At 41.3% G+C, this 21,141-nt stretch overlaps 1 long non-coding RNA gene across 2 annotated transcripts in view; it reads right to left on the bottom strand.

Moving 5' to 3' along the window:
• LOC306960926 overlaps positions 1-21,141 on the bottom strand; it is a 1,017,426-nt gene that overhangs the window by 178,851 nt on the left and 817,434 nt on the right. Inside the window, exon 3 of one of the 2 annotated variants that reach the window (XR_013792720.1) lies at positions 13,917-13,935. The exons of the other annotated variant lie outside the window; for it this stretch is intronic. This is a non-coding gene — a long non-coding RNA (uncharacterized lncRNA). Of the gene's footprint in view, positions 1-13,916; positions 13,936-21,141 lie in introns of those variants that run through there. 2 annotated transcript variants of the gene reach the window in all.

Consider the following 21,141-nt stretch of genomic DNA (forward strand, 5'->3'; position numbering starts at 1 on the left):
AGGCAGACGCACCATTGTCGTAAGTGAGTCCGCCCCGGATGAGATTACTGTATGTAGGTGTGGGATGGACTGAAGACTGAGCTGGGAATTGTGCTGATTGGATAAATGCTTTGGGAGGTCCACAGGAAGAGTCTAGACGGGAAGCAGTGGAGCAGAGAACCTAATGGAATGTAGGACTAGTTACAGGTGGAAGAAATTGACTCTCCGGCTGCGCAGACCATACAGGCACAGTCTTTAAACAGTCCTGAATGCTTCTATTAGTAAATCGATACTTTAGAGGCTACTCCAGTTACCCAGGATTGACAAATGATAATGTCCAATTACAATACCAAAACTCTTCGGCTTTCAGGTTTTCTTTTACAGGGGTTGTTGCACTAAACGTCCGGCTTCATTTACCATTGTTTTCCTCTTAGACTCCCTTGAAGCCTCTACCGAGTTACAAGAAAATATCCTCCTGCAAATATACACTTCTTCCCCCTATACTGACGTAACACCCGTCCCATGTGACCATTGTTTTTGAAACTAACAGTTTGGTGGTAGACTATGGGCGGGGTCCTGTGTAATAAATAACAATGGTAAACAGGAGATACAAGAAAATGATTACTCCTAGCCATTAAAGCAGCACTAAGCAACTTGTTTACCTTAATAAATTATTTTCGTAGTCCCTCTGGGGGTAATACAAGTGTTAATGGGATGATTGGAGGGTCTTTCATCTCCCCCTGGTGTCTCTGGCCAGAAAACCACAATTGCAACTTGACTGCCACCGGACCGTAGCAACCAATGCATACAGTAGAATCACAAAGAAGAAGCTAAGAGGCTAGCGGGCAAAGCCAATGTAACCTGGTAGAGCTGTATCCCCACCTCCTCCTCTTTGTGTTTGTGCTTGTGTGTGCTGTGGGCGTGTCTTGGTGTGGCAGCACAGGTGTTGGGAATCAGCTCATGGAACACTCTACTTAAGCTGCAGGCACACACCACTCTGTCTCTCTGTGTCTCTGGTTAAACTTGTGCAGGTAACTCACAGCAGCCCTACCTTTCGAAACTACATACTTTAACCACTTGACGAATACTTGCCTTTTGTAAAATGAGTGTATATGTGACTAACGTGCCCCCTGTGTCTCTGGTTAAACTTGTGCAGGTGTGCGGAAGGGGAAGCTACGGGCGTGGCCCTCTGGAGAAGCAAAGTGGGTCCAAGCCAAAGGTCCGACACACCGCAGCCCAGCAACGCTTTGCGTCACAGCTGCCTGATCTTGCCAGTCGGACCAACAGGACCGACCCAACTCCTCCATTAACTTTTCCCCTTCCCGATCGTTACGCACACCGCACTTTTGGACTAATCCCCCCCCCCCTTTTTATCCTACCTTTTTAATATTTTAACTTTTTGTAATAAAACTTGACCTTTTTAAAAACCAATACCTGGCTCTGCGAATTTTGTCCACCTACTGGTTGTCAGACAGCACTCTGGGCGTTACACCAACTGCGGCCTAGCACCACTTAAACAGTATTTACAGCCAAGTATGAGTGAAAAAAAAAGATCTCCATTGTGTTATTGGATGTACAATATCCCTCTCTCCCTTCCTCTTTTCTGTCAGTATAGTATTTACTCTCACAGACAATTAGGAAGTAAAAAAATTGCAACATGCTAAGACAAAGCAGTTGCGCTTATGGCCTCTAGGGGCAAGAGTTGCTTAGTAATATATAAAATAAAATAGCACGTGCACCTGGTGTTTTGGAAAGTACTCACAATGCTTTAGATTTGATGGTAGATGGAAGTGGCCGGGGTAGGCGCAGTCGAAACAAGATCTCGAGCTTAATGGCGGTGGTCGGCTCAGCGACTCCTCACCGGAGCAGCAGAACAGATCCAACGATGGACAAGACGTCTGCAGTCGGGTCCCGAGAGGAAATCTCTAGTCGTATTAAGAAATCTATACTTCGTCTTAAGCAAATTTGACACGTCGTACTCTACATACAGACGGAGAAAAACAAACTAGCATTAGTGTTGAGACATCAAAGCATCAAAGTTCTGCACACACTTTCCGCCTGAGCACACACAGATAAATTGCGTTAAAAAAAAGTACTCACTTCACAGGCGTCAGCAATCCAACCAGAGACTCTGCATCCACCTTTACTACGCTGCTAAAAGGCGAGTGACCCGAGGACTAGATTTTTCTTTGACTTGTGATGTTAGGCTATAGCCATCTATTTCCTTGTGGATGCTATGGGTACATTGTCCAACAAAATCGTGACATAAAAAAAAAAAAAAAACTCAATTTCTTATACAAATGACGGTGTTAGTCTGTTTATTAATGCAAATGTGTTATTTAAGTAGATTTTGAGGCATTTTAATCACATTGAATATGTATTAGTACATATTTAACATATTTAACATTGCCCTTTCGTTTTCTCAGCCAGTCAGAAAACAGCATTTTGGGTGATTTCACCTATTTTCTACAGACGATTACTAAAGAATGGAAAGAGGTACTGTGATGAAGCTGGCCACGAGGGGTTGAAATGGGCAGGCAGACTTAACAAAGTTAGAGTTCTCACCAGACATTTATTGCTCACGCAAACAGAACTTCTGACACACAGATACAAAATGGCCCCCGATGACTAGAAGCAGTCAGGTTTTATACTTCCTCCCCTAATGGGAACGGACCTCCCACCGGTTAGTACCATTAGTTCATTGAGTCTCAACAATAACTTTATCTGGCAAGTGATCCTTGTACATAAAATGAATAAGTTTAGTGACAAATGATAAGTGTTCAAAACAACAAAGATACAAATCAAAATCATACACAAAAGGAAACACAAAGCAAAGTTTAACCAGTTTCCCCCTGCCACATGGTCCAGCCCAAGATTTTAAAATGGCCGACACAGACCACGCCCCTTCCTTTCTCCCCACCAGATGGTACAGGTAAATGTCTGAGTAAATTAATAAACAACGTTTTAAATGTGATATAAATTAGTAACATATACATGAATCTGAGGGTTATTGCCGGCTGGTGTATATTGCAAACGAAACAAAAAACAAAAAAATAACAAACACACACAATGGGACAAACCCACTTTGTCACAGGTACAAACAGATGAAAGAAGAGAGTCTAATCTTTCTTTTGGTGGGTTTCGTGTTGACATAGACCTAGACCAACATTTTCTGTGTGTCTTGAAAAAACAGTCAAAAATCCTGAATCCAGTGGGGAGATCTCTGATTTGAAAATGGCTGGCAGTCAATGAGTTAATTGGCCGAAATTTACAGTAGCTATCTAAAAAATGTCTGGTAGTCCAAAAGAAGCCGTTGGAGTCCAAAAGAAGCCGATTTCTTTCTAATCGGTGATTGCCAATGCAAATCATCACCCCTCAAACCTAAACCAAAATATACCTAGGTTTCTCATATGGTTTTATGCTGGATGACCATCATAACACAATAAAATCTGTCCTGACTTGGGGCAGACAAAAGCGGTTGTAGTTTGATCGTATGAACCTAAGAGATGTCTCATAGGATATTAATTTATTTCACATTATGAATATTTAACGTTTGAGACCTGGAATCCTCAAATTCATCTGGCAAGATTTTCCTCTGCTCATTTGGAGGAACAGATGGAGAACAGAGAAAACACAAAAGGACTAAACCTCGGGCTAAAACACCAATCATTTTGAATTTGTCCAAAAAATGTGAAAATACAGCTGTCAGTGGGCAGCGCTACGGGTGTCCATTTCATCTGAACTTTACAGGGAGCCAAACTTCATGTTTCAGCCAAAAAAAGTCCTCTTAAATAGTTGGAAAATCTGCTGAAAAATGTTCTAATTTCCTTTTGCCCTCCCCGCATTCCCAGAGCCTTAATGAGCTCGGTGTCATTGGGATCAGTGATGATGATAGCAGAGGCCAGAGAGCGCAGCGAAGTGGAGTCCATCAAAACCAGTCACTTCATCTCGAGCCCAGCTTCATAGACCAGCCTCATTGGCCGGGGCAGAGAGGGGCTGAGAAGGGAAGTGCTTAAAAGCCCAGAATCATTTAAGGCGCATAAAGGGACAGTTTGCCTTTCATTTATTGTAAAAAGAGAAAAAAAAAAGGTTTTATCCACCCAGTTAAAGAAAATCAAGGTATGGGCAGCGTTCTTCTGAAAACAAAATGTTCTAAAGCTTACATCAAGGAACCCCACACCCAACCCCCACTTCTGCACCTGCAGTGTATTTGAGGCCCAGACACGGCCTTAACTTGGGTCGAGAGTTGTCCAGTGTCTTGACGGGCAGCCAATCGGATCCTCTGGCTCACTGCTGGTGACATTTTTCTTCCACTTGACTTATTTGTTTCATGACCCTCAGGATCTTTTATGAAATTTAAAATGACTGTCTTACTGTGTCCCACTGTGGCAGTGATGGCGCACTGTGAGAAGCCATGCTCAACAACCCAACCATGCTCAAAATGTGAACGTTTCTTTTTTTGCCTTTGCCATCAGGACGTTATGAGTGTGAGCACCTGACAGAAAATGACAGAACAATAACAGCCTATTTCAGTTTAATTGTTGTTTTCAATCAAATGTTTACTCAAATTGTTTTTTGAAGTTCTACTTTGAACCTATCACACTGTGATATGTTCTTACCTGAGCTTAGACGAGTTGATACGTACCTGTCTGGTCTTTGTGCATACCCATGGAAGAGCGTGGGGCGTTCCAACTTCACCGCCGTTTGGAGCTATAGGAATACATTGGGAGAGGCTAAATGCTTTGGCTGTTTTGCATGACTGAGCGCATGCACAAAGACCAGACAGTTACAAATCACACATCTAAACTCAGGTAAGAACATATCTCAGTATGTAAAAACAGTGGCCTGTTCCTTTAAATTACTATTGATCGATTCGGAATCGACACTGCCACTATAGCTACTATCTAGTGACCGTTTCGATTGCGAATCAATCAATAGTAATTTAAGACTGGTTTAATTTGTTGAAAGGTGGCAGAAATTCACATTATGCAAGGTTGGAATTTCTTGTTTCTAGGTTGTAATTGGGTAAAACGAGGCACACTTGATCCAGTCAGCTGCACATGCGAAACAATTTATTTCATCGGACAAATATGTTCACATCTTGTGTAATCCATCATACGTGTCTTCCCATTTAAATGCAGCTCTCAACCACTTTTGAGAATCAACATATTTCGAAATGCACATATAAATGAGGCGACAGAAACCTGCACACCAGAAAGTAACCACTTTCAGCTGTATGACTTGATGAGATGGGTTTGGAAGTCAGTAGATCAGCGCTCCACGCTGTCAGAAATCATTGCACAAAATTCTTTTCACTTTTCTGAAACACTGTCGTTTTGTATCAACATTTACACAATACATTTACACCTTGCAGTCAGCATTGCATCAGTGTTGTACGATGTAACAACCTCTGCATACATTTTTACTTAAATGGATCTCAATACTTTTCTCCAAAACTTTTTGTGTCTGTTTTCTTGTTCTTTTCCCCTTTGCGAATCTCACCTCCGTCTTGCCGTCTTCAAAAGCGCTCATGCGGCATCAGGATCACGGTATTCTTCATGATCATTATCCTCATTGTGGGGCCTCTCTTTTGGTTACATATGCTGCAGTTTCGCACCTAATTGGCAACTTGAAGATGTTATGTGCTGCTCCCGAGCGGGGCAACCTCAATCTCCCAGTTGCCTTGTAGTCTTCAGAGTCGTGCCATAGAGGGCTTGAAGCGAGTAATTTGCCGTCGAAGATTTCTCGACAAATGATCGGTACAAAAAAAAAAAAAAGTGGGTTCTGTTGGAAAAAGCGAGTGCATCTTCATAGGAGCAATGACAAAGGTGTCGGGGATGTGTAAAACTGCCGCTGCGGTTAAAGATTAGAGAGTGTCTGATGTGCTATGCTCTGTCTAGTTGATAAAGCTTCTGAATTAGTCAGGGAAAGTGCCTGTAAAGCACTTTAGTAGAAACCATGAATCTAGTTAGTGAACACAGGGAACTGCGCCGGTTTGATTAAGACCTACTTTAGCTGACTTCAAAGAAATAGGTTGGCTACCGGATTAGACTGGAGAAGATTGAATTTTATTGTTACTACTTATGAAAAATGACAAAGTAATGTAATGTACTGAAGCGTTTGGCACCAAGCAGTAGTGCAATATGCAGGGCAGAGGTTGCTTTAGAGATGCAATAGGTTGTTGACTAATGATTACTGTATTATAAGGTGCATATTACACACATAAAAAAGGTTTATCGTGTCTTTCATGTATTCCAGTGTTCGATTAATAAAAGGGAAAACAAATATGGTGTATTACTTTTGTTTTTAAATGTGCATGGCATGATTACCCTACATATTTGACACATTTTAGGTCATCATGCACTTACAAATTCCGCTTGGGGAAAAGGAGGCAGGAAAGGGTTGCTGGGTTGCAGGTTCTGGAATGTGATGATGTCACCGGACCCAGTGGGGGGCAGGAGCCAGTTTTTCCTATTAACAGCATTATACTTTCACAAGGTCAACAATTTCCTCAAAAAGATAATATTTTTTCCTCTATATAATATTATAGGCCTTAAGAATGCTATGATGTCACCTGCAACCCAGCAATTTGATTGGAATCATTTACCAATAGAACATCAAAGCAATAACATCCGCACCTTTTTACCTACTGAAAAAACATTGCCAAGATCAGAGGTATGATTGACTCTGTGCAAAACAACGCCACCCTAGAAGTGACTTCCTGTTTCAATCCAGCACATCCTTATTCATTACTTCAGCAGTTCATTAGTTAGTAACATTCTTTCTACCCAGACAAAACACTTAGAATGTGTGTATTTAATTATATTCTTGTAATGTTGCAAGTACCTGCTGAACTAATCAATGAGACGAGCTGTGTGCTTTTATTTTGTCGTGCTGGATCGAAACAGGAAGTCACTTCTTGGGCGCCGTTGTCATGATTTGAAGTTATGCACAGTTGAGTCAATTATACCTCTGATCTTGGGAATGTTTCAATTTAGTGTCGGAACCAGACTTAGAGACTTATCCATGTGTTTGTCTCCAGTAGGTTAGACTACTATAACGGCCTGCTCACTGTTAGACAGCTGCAGTACTTCCAGAACGTAGGCCCGGGGAAAATATTTGATTTGATGTAAAAATCAAGTTGGTCGTTCAAATCGATTCACTTTTTTTTTTTTTTTTGTGGAATAAACTGTACATATATATATATATATATATATATATATATATATATATATATATATATATATATATATAGTTCTCTGCCTTCTGCTCAGAGGAAGAAGGTTTTGCTGTTCAAATGTGCTAAGAAGAACAGAGCTCACCTTCGGATTTTTTGTTGTTTTATTTCTCAATCCAAATACTGTATAAATAACTTGGATGTTTAACAATCTTTGTTGCACACTGCACAGTGACTTTTCAGTTAGAGAAAGGGTTTGCCTTTGCAATTTTGTTTAGGTGGATGCACTATACATATAGTTTAAAAAAATATTTACATGGACACAGTATTTTGGTTTAAATGGGAGGGATCGAATCATAAATCAAGTTTTTTATTTAAAAAAATGCTGCTGCTCGAGTCCTGATAAGAACCAGGAAATAAAATACGATATGTTGGTCCAGTGCTCCGGTCTCTGCACTGGCTTCCTGTCACTCTGAGAGTAGAATTTAAAACCTCATGTTAGAACCATATGAACCATCTCGGGCCCTAAGAACTTCAGGGAGGGGTCTCCTGGTGGTTCCCAGAGTCCGGACTAAACACGGTGAGGCTGTGTTTCAGTTTTCATGAGGATGTGAAACTGACCTCAACTCTGACACTGTTCAAATCCAGGCTGAAAACAGTAATTTACCCCTGCATATGATGACTGAAAGTATTTTATCTGCACTCTTGCTATTTACTGTAATTAATACATTTTATGTTGATGTTTTATGGATTGATTTGATCTGCTTTCTTGTAATTCTATGCAACTGTGAAGCCCTTTGAATTGCCTTATGAATGAATTGTACTCTACAACCTTGCCGAGATCAATTACATCCTCACATTTATTCAAAACATCTTTTGTATAATGATTTAAAATGTCAATGTTACAGCTGTTTCTTGGTTTTCAAATAATTGACTGAATGCATCTAAGTCCATTTCATCCAAGTAACTGGATTTATTATTATCATTTTTTCCAATGAACTCTGAACTGCAGCAATACGACGGAGTATGTGTTTTGATGTAAACATGACCGTTGCCTGGGGAATAACAACAGTACAATTGACACATCTGACAGCCATTCTCCGATTTGAGGGGAAAATAAATGCAATTAAGGTGTCACGGTGTTCCCTACTGTCGTCTTTACCTTGTGACCAACATTTCTGTTCCTATATGTATTTTCAATCCCCTTTATCTTTGAATCAAATGAATACACTTCTGCATAATTAGCAAGCGCATACATAAAAGTCTTGGTCACTACTGTACTTTCCGATTATTCACGACAATACCTTTGGTGATCTATGCATTTTTTCTCATTAAAAAAAGTGTAACCTTGAAATGTAATTGCAAATTTCTTGGCAGTGACGGAGATTTGCGGCAAGGCCACTGCCCCACGCAGACTAAAGTGCCATGGCGCATAATGCCAAGCCAAGACGGAGTAAGAGCTGCAGTAAATTACACTTACATTACATTTTAGAATAAAAGAAAAAGAAAAGTTTAACGTAGCATGAAGGAGAAAGGGGATTCTAACAAATTTGCTGGATTAAAGCCACAAAATACGGTACATTGGGCGACTGGTAAAGCCATGTAATGACATAATGATTTCCAATAATCCATCGCTGTGTTTTATGAAAGTTAATCCAAAAGTTTGGTATGCAATAATAGGTAAACAATTAACATGTTTGTCTTCTCCTGTGACTGTGGAAGGCTATGCGAGTAAAGTGTAGCTCAAAGTCAACAATCCAAAGTGGAGATACAAAACCCAAACACAATACGGCATCAATTCATGATTTACGTAAAGCATGGAGGCGAATAGAGCCTTCAGTTTTGTTGACAGCTCCGATCATAATCCTGCACATGCTCCCACTCATTTGCTGTGGCCTGACAGTTTATAGCGCAGTATACTGGGCACTGGCACAGGGCCGGCTTTGGGACTGAGCATATGGCCACGGGCTAAAGGTCCATGGAGGGCGAGACAAACGGGGGCGCGGGGACAGAGGGAGAGAGATAGGGCCAAACGCTGGCACAGAAAATGCTCAACAATCACTTTATATGCCAGAGCGAACACACTCCAACCAACTCCCAGTCCACGGGTAAATCTGATTTTCCCAATGAAACTGCTCTGGGAGTAAAAAAAAAACACACAAAAGAAACACATGTAAAAATGTGCTTTTGTGGACACTTTTCGTGTTGTCCTCACAGTTTTTGTTTTGTTTTTTGTTTTGCTTAAAAAAGGCATTCATGTGCAGAGACAATTTACGTTTCTTAGTGACTTGTAGGACAAACAAAATAAAGTTGATGCCTTTTGTATCTTAAAGCTGCCTTCTGCTATTTTCTTGGCAAGTCATCCGTAAGTGAGAGACAGACTCAAGTTCCAACTTGGACTATATTGGAGTTTCTGCCTCAGGTGCACAGCTCTCAGCTCAAAGTTTGCAGCGGTCTCTCTGAGTCCATGACCGACCTGAGACCTGCCTGTATTCTGCACAGACAGAAATGCGACGAGCTGTGCTGTATTCAGCTGTGTCCAGAAGGACTTGCTTGAACATGGGGTCGTTGTGTCGCTGAGGGCACAGTGTCGCTGTGCAGGTCTCGGTGCTCTGGCATTCTCCCACAGACGTAAACAGTCTCCGTATTGACTTGACATCATACAAAAACCGGGAAGGGGTCAGTGTAAAAGTGGGACAAAATACTGTGAGGTGGTGAGGTTTGACATTGTGTTTGCTTCTGTCGGACAAAGTTAACATACTGTTTCCGAGCAATGTGGGAATGCAACATTTCCGGGCCGAGAAACAGATGAGCTTAGGGTGGCTTTAAAGGAACAGGCCACCATTTTTCCATACTGTGATATGTTCTTACCTGAGCTTAGACGAGTTGATGTGTACCTGTCTTTGTGTCCGTGGAAGAGCGTGGTAGCTTCCAGCTTCACCCCAGTTTGGAGCTACAGGAAATGCTGGGAGAGGCCAAATTCTAACAACATCTTTGGTCGTTTGTGTGACTGAGGGCACGCACAAAGACCAGACAGGTGCGCATCAACTCGTCTAAGCTCAGGTAAGAACATATGTCGGTAGCCTGGCCTTAGCCATCCGTAAACTCCGGTCAATTATAATTGCCCTGCATGTACGTCTGGGCTTGATCTCAGTGGCTGCGTTACATCGGTTGACGTTCTACCTATCATTCAGCGAACGGGGGAGGCGGGTGTTGTAGGTGACGTTTAGCATTGGCGCCGATTTGCGGGCTGTAGTTTGACAATGGCGGCGGATACGAAAGTAATGGAAGCTCTTCAATTTGTTCTGGCTCGGCTCCCAAATATCCAGGAATTAAAATTGAAGCCTTGGAATGTGCAAGGAATGTTCCCAAGAGTTATGATGGCTCGCTTCACTCACTCAGGTGCATTACACGACCAAACGCTAGCGAAAATCAGATCCAATCGTTTCAAAGGAGTTCACCCCTCCCACCTGATAACGGAGCACAATTGAGAAAGTCCAGACCCTTATACGAAATGAAGTATAAGGGTCTGGACTTATACTTCAGACCCTTATATGGTAAAACCAGGCTAGAAAAACGGTGGCCTGTTCCTTTAAAGGGACTGTACGGAGTTTAAAAATGTTAGAATTATGTATTTTCCTCCCCCTAAATGTTCCAACAATGTTCTAATGTGTAGAATGAGCTCAGACCTGTTCACCACAACTGCCTCTAAAATCCAGCACTGTCACTCAAAACGGTGTTACTTCGTCCGAATTGCCGTCATGCACGAGCTTGATATAGAAGGTGCAGTTACATGTATGACCTGAGGTGGCATTAGTGAGCATAAAATGGCCAACTTGCATCTAGCCCCTTTACATTTTAAAAGCCTTATCTATAATAGAAAACGCTATTTCAATGGCCGCCGCCTGGGCGCCGCCATGTTTATTTCCCATACCGACTTTGAAGCTAAGCAGGGACGGGCCTGGTTAGGACTGGGATGGGAGACCGTTCCTCCGAAGCTAAGCAGGGAAGGGCCTGGTTAGGACTGGGATGGGAGACCGTTTGGGAACATCAGGAAGCCTGGCGACAGTACTGAGTGTGTACGTGGTGCCGGCCCCCACGTTGCGGTCCCGCCGCCCGCGGGCATTGACCACGGGTCCATATGGACCGCGGTGCTGCTGTCCGAGGACAACCCGCCGTCACAACAACGCGAGTGCACGAGATCTGACTGCCGTGCGTGTGCGCGCATCCACAGAGGGCGATGCGTGTGTGCGCGCGTGCGCGCGATTGTGTGTGCGTCGGTGCGTGTATGTGTGCGCGCGTGCATCACAACAGGGCGGTGTGCGCGTGCGTGTGCGCGTGCGTGTGTGCGTATGTGTGCGCGTGTGCATCAAAACAGGGCGGCGTGTGCGTGCGCGCGTGCGTGTGTGCGTATGTGTGCGCGCGCGCATCGAAACAGGGCGATGTGTGTCATTTGCTTTCACGTATTGTGAGCCCAGAGGTACATTTTATTCTAAAGCAGCTTTGAAAGCATTGCGAATTTTATTGTACGGTTATAAATACTGTCTAACAACGATCATTAGGCTATTTCATTTCTAAACCAACTTATTTTTTTTTTACATTGTACACTACCGTGATGCACCAAACCACGGGCCCTGCACCGTGAACCGAACCGTTAGAGCTGAACCCCTAATATTTATCCATAATTATTCCACTGTCTCTTGAATTCTATTCCCTTTTAGCCAACATATTGTCGTTGTAGCTAATAAGAAAGGAGTACGGGTGCATCAAACACTCAAATTGCAGTTTGTTTGAAATTATTTTTAGCATTAATTATTTTACACATTTGTAGTGGCCATAGTTTTTGGACTGGGTTGGGAACCACTGGTCTACAGCTGAACTGTGTGACGGGTTGGACGTTTCTTTGTAATAACTCATAATCTCAGAATATCAAATGTCGAAACTAGCGAGGCCCGGCCGAAGGCCGGGTCTCAGCTAGTACATTTATAAAAATCTTCCTAGAAGTGTACATCATTTGGATGTAACATCACTATCACCATAGAGTGCTATAGAACAATAACATTGGCTGTAATGGTAGCACTGGCACTGGCACGGGCAAAGAAAATTCATGGCAATCACTTTCCGCGCCAGTCCAAACAACACTTCTTTACCAAACTCCCCGCCAACAAATAATTCTGATCCTAAAAAAAACAGGAAAAGAAAGACAAGTATACAGTACAATTTCTCCGGAATGGTATTTCATCCTGCTGTACCTTCCCCTGTGTTTTACCCTTGAACAGCGCTTGAACCCCAGTCACTGTGCCGTGCGTTATGAGCCGTGGGTTATCGCCGCGACTCGTGGGCCTTGTCAAAATGTGCGCGAGCAAATGTGGAGTGACAGATGTAGCCTTTCTGCTCTCAGTCACTAACATGGTTATCCTGCCACCGCCCGCTTCAGTGATCTGTACCACACACACATTTTATTTACTGTGGAGCGGCACACACTAATAGTTTAGAGATGCTGCAGGTCTTTCCTTATTACTTAGTTGACGGTGTTAGGCTGTTTTCCATTAAGTTTAGCTGCACTGCCCTAAGAAGTACAAGAGTTTGTTCTGGGAAACATTTGGCAAGCGATGTCTAGCGCAACATGAAATTAGTCAGTGGGAAAACATCTCAGAATTTGCAATATCTGCATTTGAGTAACCGTTTATATTTGGTATCAACAATGTTGCTCTTTCTTAGCACTTCAAGCATTCTTTCCTCTCCTTAGTCCTGTCAGGGGTCATATGTGTCATCGAGTCTATGTCAGCGCCCTTTGGCACGAAACAGCGGACATCCTGGACAATGGCCAGTCAGCAGCAGAGCCAATTCGTCCACTGGCAGAGAACCATTCTCTCTCACATCCATTCACTATGGGACAGGAAGACCCAGCAGTTCATTAATTTTCTATGGAATGTAGGATCATGTGAATTTTTAATTACATTTTGATGCACTGGTGGTGAAAATTAAGCTTTATCGTGTGGGTTTTATCATCTGGTGTTCAAGATTACATGCACATTTAGAGATTAGATACTGCCATTCAAGAGTAAATGAGCAAAAACATGAACAAACCATGTTTTTGTGTCAAGTGTCATCGGGGTTAATACGCTTAAGCTTCATACTTTCCCTTATTTGAGCAATCAAATAAAAGTTGGCTCTACAACATACAAATTAGAATTTCCGTTGCTCTCAAACTTTCCTTGCACACAAAAAGAAGTATGCAGTGTGTAGGGCTGGGTACAGTGAAACGATACCAGTGTGGTATCGGAAAAAAGCATCGAAAGCAAGTACTGATTTTTTTCTTTTTTTTAAATCCAAGTTTTGATGCTGTTGGTCCAGGGACAGAATTAAAGGAAGTGACTTGGTTGTTTCAGCTCAAATACACTGTTATTATTTTATTCCCCCCCCTTTTTGCACCCCCCAAAAATCCCTATTTTTAAATTTTCCTTTGCCCAATGTTTGCCCATTTTTTAAAATTGATTTTTGCCCCAATTTTTATTAGTAATATTGTCCCTATTTCCCCCCATTTTTTCCCAATTTTCCCTAGTTTACCCCACAATGATTCCCCTGATACCTGATTTTGTAAAGTTGCATATCTTCCACACCTTACTGTTCTGTTTTATAGTTCTAGATGACATATTATATTTTATTTAGTATAAGCATCGGGAAACGTATCGTTGAGGTATCGTGTCAAAAACCAAGTATCATTAAAGCAATACTGAGTAACTTGTTTACCTTAATTAATCCTTTCCGTAGTCCCTCTGGGGATAATACAAGTGTTAATGGGATGATTCTTGATCTTTCATCTCCCCCTGATGTCTCTGGCCAGAAAACCATGCTTGAAACTTGACTGTCTCCGGGTCGGAGTCACCAATACACACTAATGGAATCACCAAGAAGAAGCTAGCTGGCTAATGGGCAAAGCTAACTGCGGGCTAGCACCACTTAAACAGTATTTACAGCGAAGTTTGAGTGAGAAAAAAATATCTCCATTGTGTAATTGGATGTACAATATCCCTCTCTCCCGTTGCCTTTTCTGTCATATGCACTCTAGGGTGTACAAGTTACTTAGTTCTGCTTTAAAGTAATGGTATAAAAAAAATGATGGTACCCAGCTTGGCAGTGTGTAACTAATATTATTACCATATACAATGAGGTCAATACGAAACACTCAGAAAAAGGTAATGCAGGGCTTTTGCCTTTGACAATATTAAAGGTGGATGAGGGATACTTGACCTTCTTTCTGTAAAGGCGATAGAACTCTCTCACCACTTTTCCAGTATATGCTTGTGTGCAAGAGAATTATCCACTCCTAACCCATATAGGAAAACACTGGAAAGGCTACAGTAAATCATGTTTTTTCTGACAAACGGCAATATCCAGTTTCAGTTCGAAAGTGAGAATTTTTCTGTCAGTACTCTTGCAACTCTCGAAGACTTTTTGGGTTTTACTTTTGCCTAGTTTGAGTTTGTACGTTGCAGCTGCCAAAGGTTTAATGAACAAGAAATGAAATTCACCCACATCCTGATTGTAATGACTGACAATGGAGCAAACACATAACCATACGAAGCATTTTTTTCTCCCCCCAGTTCATTATCCGCAGATCACAATTCAAATGAGCCCCATGCAGGAAAGACAATCGTCGAAACGGGTTAACAAAATACACGAGATGAGACAAATAGAGAGATGAGATAAACAGTTTGTTGTTTGAAAGTCGAAGCCTTGGATTTATTATTATTCTAAGACCAGCGCTTGTTGTTTCTAGACTGGAATCTCGGGCTGCCCTTATCGCGTTGACTCCCGAAATCTTACACTCCGCAAACATTGTACGTAAAGTATAGACGAAGCACATGAGTGAGCGACATATTAAAAGCTGCCCCGTTTAAATGTTTTCGGACGGATATTGCCGGCGACAACAAATCTCTCCGACCTAATCGCTTGCGAGATAATAAATCAAAGCCGTTTTAACTTTAATGAATTTCGACCACGTTCCGATGGCGCTAAGAGATGGGGGCCTCTCTCTGCCTCTTCAAGCGTGTCACCGAGGCGCCTATCACGCTATATATCAATGCCACTTCCCTTTCGCCACGTCCCCGCTATCACACGCCTTTTGTCAAGATAGCGGTACAAATGAGAAAACAATGGAGAGAAGAGAGGCAAGTTGTTGAATATTCATTGGAACGGATAAGGATGCAACTGGGACATTTTGGGTGGTTTTATCAGCGCTAACAGGATCTGAGCCATGGTAAATCGTGGTAAATCCCAATGCCAAATGGCCCTTACGCGAGTTCTCATGTAAAACCTCCAGAGTGCTTTTGCGGTGCATTTTTTTTTTTCCCCTGCCGTCTCTCTCTCTCTCTCATTTATCGAAACAGTCTTGTTATGTTTTTTTTTCTCCTCTCCCCCCTTTATTCTTGTAATATATTCTCTTCATTTTTCTTCATGGCCCGAGGCAGAGAGTCTGGAGTGGAGACAATAAAGTGAATACCTTATTGTCTGTGATAGTGGCGTTTAACATTTTTAAATAGGGGAAAGTATTCATAGCTTTTATATAAGCGCCAAGATTTTTTGGGTGCAGGTTGAGCGCCGATCGACAGAGCGCGTAAACAAGATAACTTACTGCCAGGAAAGAGCACCTTTGAACAACACAGATGCACACAAAAATAAAACAACTTAATATAGCTTTTATAAACGCAGAGCTTGGCAATGAGATATAGCCGCAGTCAAGTCCATGTGGGATACAAAGCAAGTGCGATGTGATCTCAGAAAAACACACAAATGCATAAATGAATGAATACAAAATAAAGGTAGGTGGTTATTAGTTGCAGCGCACTTTTGAAATATGCAGGACTTAACTTGGAAATCTCATACATATGTGTGTTTGTTTCCAGTTGTAGGAGTTTTCCATCAGAGGAAAGGTTTCACCTGTCATCCAAGACGCAGTTCTGTATTTCAACTCAGGTTTTATAGTAATCAAAAGGGAGGAGCTAATGGCAGGATCACCAAAGGAGGGGTACCGTATTTTCCGGACAATAAGTCACACTTTTTTTTTCATATTTTGGCTTGGGGTGCGACTTATACTCAGGTGCGACTTATATATCAAAATATATGATTTCACTTACAGCACCACTGAAAATTTAAAGTTAAAGTTTGAAGTGGGCCAGAAACTTGTGAGGGACTGGCGAAAAGCGGAGGTTACTCTTACCGAAATGAATAAAACAACAATGCTAATCGCAGGCTCGATGGCCACAGTTTGAGGCTGGTACTCCAGAGCGACTTATACTGTAGATGTTTTTTTCTTCTTCATTATGCATTTTTTGGCAGGTGTGTCTTATACTCCAGAGCGACTTATAGTCCGGAAAATACGGTAAATATTTTCAAACCAGAAGAAATGTAGAACTATTGGATAACAGATGCAACATTCTAAAACAGACTGGCCACCCTTTGAAAACGTTTTTCTGTGATGTCACTCATATAACACTGAAAATCTTCTTCCACTCCTTCGATATAGCACATTGTGGTCACCACAACTACATGTGCTTGTTACAGGGTCAAAATAGCACACTTTGCACAAAGCAGACACCAATTTGGTAACACTTTATATTAAGATGTGCTTGTTAAGTATTAATAAGGTATTAATATGCATTAGTAATTAATAGGCCATAATATTAGTCTTGTATCAATAAGCTTCTTATTACACTTTTTATTACCTTACTAGTAGGCCATTAATAATATGCTTATATATATATTAATGAGCTGATCATTATACTGTTATCAACTACCATGCTAATAGGCCATGAATAATATGCTCATTCATTGCCTTCCCTAAACCTAACCCTAACCTTAACCCTAAGAAGATTACTAATGCTTATTAATACTTTATTAATACTTAGCGAGCACACCTTAAAGGGAGTAGACAGAAGTTATTGAAGGCACAGGCCACCGTTTTTTCATACTGGGATATGTTCTTACCTGAGCTTAGACGAGTTGATGTGTACCTGTCTGGTCTTTCTGTGTGCCCGTGGAAGAGCTTGGTCGCTTCTAACTTCACTCCCGTTTGGAGCTATAGGAATATACTGGGAGAGGCCTCTTTGGTCTTTTTGCATGACTGAGGGCACACAGTTCTTCCATACTGTGATATGTTCTTACCTGAGCTTACACGAGTTGATATGTACCTGTCTGGTCGTTGTGCGTGACTGAGCGCACGCACAACGACCAGACAGTTACGCATCAGTATGGAAAAACGGTGGCCTGTTCCTTTAAAAATGTAAAAAAAATTATGTATTCACCAAATATGTATTCACCACAGACCTTTTCTCCACAACTGCCAAAATACCAACTACCTCCATCGTCATGCACGAGCTTAATAGAGACTGCAGTTACGCGTAAGACCTGAGGTGGCAGTGGCGAGTAAAAAAAAATGACAACTTCCATGTAGTCCCTTTATTTTAAAGTGGTACAACCAATTTTAATGTCATCATGTCAGTAACATTTTCGTTTTATTTGCAATATATATAGTCTTAAACCAAGGTCCCAAAGTTATTACTGCACAAGATATGAGAAAAAGTCTGTTAATTTAGGAGGAGAGCAATTCCTCATCTCACAGTGCAATTTCCTTGCAGTTGACCTGACCCCCCACACCCATCCAATTTTCCATTGCTTTGAAAATTCCTCGCACATTAAAATGACAGATTTCCCTGAGTCAAATGCACAGCTTTGGGCCTGTCTCGGATGAAAAGCGCAGATGCCTTTCTCACAGATAGTGAATATGTAACCTCGGGGTGGAGTCTGGCATCTTTGTTTTTCTGACCTCACGCTCCATTAGTTCACTTCTCACAACGTTTGACCTTTGGAGGCTCTGACTGAGCTCTTTCTCAAAACCTAAACCACTTCCTCTGAGACCAAACTAAAGGTATTAGTATCGGACTGGCCCGACCTTTCCCAAAGCCTGCTGGGTAAAAGGAGGAAGTGACCCAAGTGGCTCATGCGTGTCTCTTGTGGATAAATGTGATGTCTTTCATGACATATGCAGGCCCGCATGACTTCTTGATCAGATCAAAGAACAGCAGATAAAGCTTTTATTTTATTTGCTGTGACATGAGCTATACCAAGGGGGATAGTAGCACTCAATAAATCGCCCTCATTGCTTTTGTTGCTTTGTTTAGCGTGGAGAAATCAATAGTCAGTGGGGGGCATTTGACCACATATCATATCATGAGCAACGGAATCAATTAAAGGTGGTGATGGATATGGACCTTATGGCGGGCTGACTTTACAAAACTTCATATTGTCAATGTGCATTAGCTTGAAATGAGCGGATCCATTTGTAGCAGCTTCAGGCCTATTTTAATGAGAGGTAGTGACAAATTAATATTGGGGCATGTAACAAGTATAATACAAAAAAGTGTAATTGTGGAAACTACTAAGTAAGCTACTGTATATTCAGTGCGTTTCCCAGAACCGACCTGTCATTTTAACTCTCAAGGTAAAGTCATAATACTGTATACTTTTATATTCCGATAAGCAGGAACAGTACAGTCAGCTGAGGGCTTGTCAGTGTGAAATGTTTTGCTGCAAATGACAGGTTTTTATGCTTTTGAAAATATGACTTATTCAGATGGATAATTATCTGCTGTAAGTGATAATTGTCATTTTATTTCAGTGAAGCAGCAACCCTAAGTGACATTGATAGAGGTAAAGTTCCATAGATACAGACGGCATCTCGTCATAGAAGGGGGCGTGGCCTCGCCAAGGGGGAAAATAGAATCTTTTGGGAAACACACTTTTTCAGTCTTTATAGCCATTTTCTGGTGGAATATGAACTTATTTATCACATACAAATAAAGTCAAGTGTAAATCAGGTCCATATGGATATTTTCTCACAGCAGATTGTTCTGTAGAAGTGAAAAAACGGCAGTTGTAGCTAGCGCTAGCTTACGTTAGCATTAACCCGATGCAAACATGTAGCATAATGTTAGCGTTCTCCGTTTTTTTATGTATTTATGGGCTGTTGAACTACTTTGCTCCTCCCCATGTCTTTGTGTATCTTTATTTAGTAGAACACTATGTTCATATTTCAGCATTTGTTAAAGTAGTTTTTGAATAATTAGAGAAAGATTAGATTTTTCCTTAACTGTTTTCAAACATGCCCATATATGGGCGATTCCGGAGATGCCGTCTGTATCTATAGCAGTTCGACTCATTTCCCATTGACATAACATGGTTGGCACGGCAACAGTTTAAAAAAAAAAAAAGCTTTGGTGGATGAAACAGTCTTTCAGTCAGTTGGACCTGGCTCCGAGGGAGACTCTGGAGTTGATCTAACTTTGTTTATTCCAGGGTTTATGCAGAAGAAAGACCAATTTAATGCTTTTTAATGACCAAATACAATATTTGAATGCTAAAGAATAAATAAAAATAAAGTTAGGGCATATTTTGGACAAAGAGAATTGGACAAAACGGACAACTTTATAGCAAAGAAATGTGGTCATCCACATGCCCATTGCCGGGTGGGGGGTCATGGCCCCTTACTTCTCCTCCTGCAGGTGGTGGGTCCACAGAAGGACAGCCTCACGATTCTAACCGGGCCTGTTGGTCTCTCATAAGGGGCTCTTTGTCTGACCCATCACCTTGGACATATTTGCCATGGGACCCCCAGGGGCTCGATCCCTCCAACAACTAAGCTCCCAGGATCATTCGGGTGCTCAAACCCCTCCACCACGTTAAGGTGGCGGTTCCAGAAATGTGGTCAATTTCAGCCAAAAAATCATACCATAATTTTGGTATTTTTGATGAACTTACAGGCCCACAGTAAAAAACTTTTTAGCAACGTTTTCCAATGCCCCGCGGAAACCCTGACATTCAGACACGTAGACATAGTTTTGCTAACTCAGGTCAAGCAAAATTGTCGCCTACTGTTCAAGAGATCAAGGTTTTTTAGACTATAGCCAGAACAGAAATCTACCACTTGGTCTGTATTGTAAGAACATCAAGCCCCAGTATATGTGAAATGCAGTGAATACACATCTACAGATTAGTTTTGCTGTTTGGTTTTGTGTATACTTTGACAGCACACAATGTTAGCTTTAGACTGTCTTAATATATAAAAACTCATCCAATCCTTGTCTTGAAACATGCATCCTTTCCACCAGACCATTTCTATTCACTGTAACATTTCACCATGTGTGTTGCCATAGCAATAAAGTCCTCTCATGAGCCAAATGTCGGCTACCGTTTAATTTCTTTTTTTTTTTTTTTAATACTTCAGCAATTTTCAGAGCAGAGGACATTTTATCACTCTGACATTCTTATATGTGCAGTGGTTTCTGTGGAAAGATTAATAAAAAAAAAAAGATGCTCAATAGGACTTAGAATTACAATTACATGAAAGGATTATTTCCTTGGGCTTCAAATATGTATAACCTCTTTGTTAATAAAAGATGGAAAAAACCAAAGAAACATTTCAATTGAGGTTTAAGTGCACTATGAGGGAGAAGCTTAAAATTAGTAGTTTATTACAATGACAAAGTGTGGGTACCATTGAGAACCAAAGCACCATTGTACAATACAGATACTGCAATAGGTGGCGTTCACGATTTAGAATGTGATGATGTCATAATGTCAGATGGAGGGCAGGGCCAATGCAACTCTATGGGAGAAATGCAATTTTTGGAAGAAATCTCCAAAACGAAAATTGACAAATGTTTTTCCACATCAGTATTTGATCGTGATTGGATTCACAAACCTGTGATATTATTTTTTTGTCTGAAAGTCCTTTCTATTGGACAACATCATGGTCATGTTTTCGCATATTGTCACCACTTTTTGAAATTTTTTAGAGATAATAATTGGACATTAGCTCATATGTGCCGACAGAGGAGACAATGAACTTTGTGACAGTTTTTGTTTCATGTGGATTCATCCAGTAATGACTGAGATATGAGCCAAAAAACAAAGACATAAAAATA

This window comes from Gobius niger (assembly GCF_951799975.1).
Source record: "Gobius niger genome assembly, chromosome: 3".
Lineage (NCBI taxonomy): Eukaryota > Metazoa > Chordata > Actinopteri > Gobiiformes > Gobiidae > Gobius > Gobius niger.